Source organism: Triticum aestivum, chromosome 7A (assembly GCF_018294505.1).
Source record: "Triticum aestivum cultivar Chinese Spring chromosome 7A, IWGSC CS RefSeq v2.1, whole genome shotgun sequence".
Taxonomy (NCBI): Eukaryota; Viridiplantae; Streptophyta; class Magnoliopsida; order Poales; family Poaceae; genus Triticum; species Triticum aestivum.
Window position 1 is genome coordinate 186,097,808 of NC_057812.1, and position 3,912 is coordinate 186,101,719.

The following is a 3,912-nucleotide window of genomic DNA, read 5'->3' on the forward strand; positions in this document are numbered from 1 at the left end:
CTAGGAGAGGCCAACCATCGTATCATCCTATGGAGAAAGGATTGCATCATCTTTCGAAGGCCACCAACACCGTGTCATCCAACTCCTCGTCGCAGTCCGCCACCGAGTCAGCAGACTTCTGCTCCTCCAAGTCCACCAACGCGTCAGACCACTCCTCCTCCATGTCTGGCACAGCTTCAGGCCACTACTCCTCCTCCAAGTCCGGCAAAGCGTCAGGCCACTCCTCCTCCAAATCCCGCACAGCTTCAGGCCACTCCTCCTCCAAGTACGGCACAGCTTCAGGCCACTCCTCCTCCTCCAACTCAGCCACGTCAGCCGTCTTCGCCGCCTCAGCAATCACGGAAGAGAGCCGCCTCAGCTATGGTGCATAGTGGTACAAGTCGAGGTAGTACTGGAGGTACAGGCGGAGGCAAGCGATTTCAATATGGTCCAAGCCTCGTGCCTCTTCCGCAGAGGCCTTACAACAAGTCCGAGGAGGAAAATGTAGCCGTATCGAAGGCCGAGGTGGAAGCCCATTTTGCACAGAAACCGCCACCGCCGCCAAGGGAGAAAGTGCCTGTGGAAAAGATTGACCACTTCATTCGTATGGCTAGAGCACCAGCTCCCAAGCCTGTTGACACAGACTATGAGCGCCACATCAAGAAGTTAAATCGAGCACGTCTACAAAAAGAGGCGAGCTCGAGCTTGAGCAAATCAGCTGGCAAAAGGAGCGGTAAAACTGTTCCCCAGCTGGGAGAACAGGCGGCGCAATCAATCCCCCCGCTTGTTGTGCCAACAACACATGAGAGTAGGCGCGCCCAATATTATTGTGGGCAAACCGTTAACGTTCCCGGGGTGGGCGATGTGGTAATAACCAAGGAGCATATTGCGCAGGCTGAATCGATCGGGATCACTGTTGGACAACTCCTCGATATCGAGCACATGTCTCCGACTAGAGAGGAGGAAATAAAACGGAAATATGCCCGGGGCCAACCTTTGGTCGAGCCAGAGGAGGTCAATAAGCTCCCAACGAGAATGTATGAATTGCATCAATGGTACATGGACATTACCAAGATTTCCAATCGAGAGTCCCTCATGGTGAATGTCAACAAGGAGCATTACTACCATGAGAAAGCTGTGACCGTTGAGTATTCAGAACTATTTCAGCTATACAATAAAGACACACTCGACAAATCTATCGTCAGTTGCTATTGTCTGTAAGTGATTTCTTTCTGTAATTTAAGTCTCAAGCTAGCTGTAGTGATCATTTTGATCAATCATTACCTGTAATTATCCTCACTATATTCTTTTTTGTGGTATTATGAAGGATGAAGATTTATGAAATGAAAAAAGGTGGACGCTATGGCATTGGGTTCGTTGACCCAAATACCATTAATGAATACACATGGAAAATAGATCCATATCACGCAAAAATTGTAGAGGAAAGCATGCTACAGTTTGTCAAGGAACTCAAATACATTGAAGATATACTACTCCCTTACAACTTCCAGTGAGTCACACTGTCTTGTACTACAAATTCTGTTTTTCCCTACTAACTAGCTACATGTTTTTGCTTACATATGCCCGCTTAATTAAGAAATGCAAACGTGTGTGCATGCAGATTTCTCTGGATCTTGTTAATCATTAAAGTTGATGAAGGAACAGTTGAAGTACTAGACTCACTACTTAAGAAAGCAAGTGACTACACCATCGTGAAGGGGATAGTCAACAGGTAATTTCAATCATTATTAACTATATCTCGGCCTATTTAATTAGTTCGTCATTTCCTGATAACAACTATTTAATAACACATTTATTGATTTTCTTTGTCAGCGGACAGGGCTTGGGCAAAGTTCATTAGGGCCACTACAGGCCCATGGAAACAAAATCTGAAATGGTATCGACCCAAGGTAAGTAATTAAGTAGTACTAGCTAGCTGCCATCTCTTTAATTATCATGCTTGATTAATTATTATCTGATCAAATTCCATTCTCGTAAAGGCCCTGAAGCAGGCGCCGGGGAATGATCTATGTGCATACTACGTTTGCGAGAACATTCGCATGATGGCGTCCGAAAGGAGCAAATCTCAAAGACAGGAGTGGGTACGATATTGATTGTGAGAACACTATTCACAATTTTTACACCATTATCGATATCTAGTCACACAACTAATACAAATGCATATTGATCTCCTTCTTAATAGTTCAAAGAGGTGCGTGACAAGCTCCTAGCACAAGACCGCATAGAAGCAATTCAAGAGGAAATAGCGGGATTTTTGCTCGACCAGGTCATAGATCCCAAAGGAGAATACTATTACCCGCTACCGCCCCCATGAACCACTTCCAATTGTTATCGTGCTCCGAAGGCACCAATTAGCTAGGCTAATGCCACTGGCTCCGAAGGCACCAATTAGGACAAATTGTATATATATATATATATGTGTGTGTGTGTGTGTGTGTGTGTGTGTGAATTAATTAATGGTGGTTGTGAGACATTCGATGATATATATATATATACATAACGTGTACAATATGTAGTATCGTAAAATACCAGCAAACGAAAAATAATTAAATGGAAAACACAAAATTAAATGAAAAAGAAATCATAAACCCAAAACCCCTCCAACCTTTTAATACCGGTTGGTGACACCAACCGGTACTAAAGGGCTCCCTGCCCCCGAAGCTGGCTCGTGCCACGTGGTTGCCCTTTAGCACTGGTTCGTGCTGAACCGGTACTAAAGGGGGGGCCTTTAGTGCCTACACATTAGCACCGGTTACCAAACCGGCACTAAAGGGCCTTATGAATCGGTGCTATTGCCCGGTTCTGCACTAGTGACCTCTCCGACAATCGGAGTGACAAATCCTAATCTCGAAATACGCCAAACCAACAAGTACCTTTGGAGACACCTGTAGAGCACCTTTATAATCACCCAGTTACGTTGTGACGTTTGGTGGCACACAAAGTGTTCCTCCGGTAAACAGGAGTTGCATAATCTCATAGTCATAGGAACACGTATAAGTCATGAAGAAAGCAATAGCAACAAACTAAACGATCAAGTGCTATGCTAACGGAATGGGTCAAGTCAATCACATCATTCTCCTAATGATGTGATCCCGTTAATCAAATGACAACTCATGTCTATGGTTAGGAAACATAATCATCTTTGATCAACGAGCTAGTCAAATAGAGGCATACTAGTGACACTTTGTTTGTCTATGTATTCACACATGTATTATGTTTCCGGTTAATACAATTCTAGCATGAATAATAAACATTTATCATGATATAAGGAAATAAATAATAACTTTATTATTGCCTCTAGGGCATATTTCCTTCAGTCTCCCACTTGCACTAGAGTCAATAATCTAGTTCACATCGCCATGTGATTTAACATCAATAGTTCACATCACCATGTGATTAAGACCCATAGTTCACATCGACATGTGACCAATACCCAAAGGGTTTACTAGAGTCAATAATCTAGTTCACATCGCTTATGTGATTAACACCCAAAGAGTACTGAGGTGTGATCATGTTTTGCTTGTGAGAGAAGTTTAGTCAATGGGTCTGCCACATTCAGATCCGTAAGTATTTTACAAATTTCTATGTCAACAATGCTCTGCATGGAGCTACTCTAGCTTATTGCTCCCACTTTCAATATGTATCCAGATTGAGACTTTGAGTCATGTGGATCAGTGTCAAAACTTGCATCAATGTAACTCTTTATGACGAACCTTTTGTCACCTCCATAATCGAGAAACATATCCTTATTCCACTAAGGATAATTTTGACCAATGTCCAGTGATCTACTCCTAGATCACTATTGTACTCCCTTGTCGAACTCATGGCAGGGTATGCAATAGGTCTGGTACACAGCATGGCATACTTTATAGAACCTATGGCTGAGGCATAGGGAATGACTTTCATTCTCTC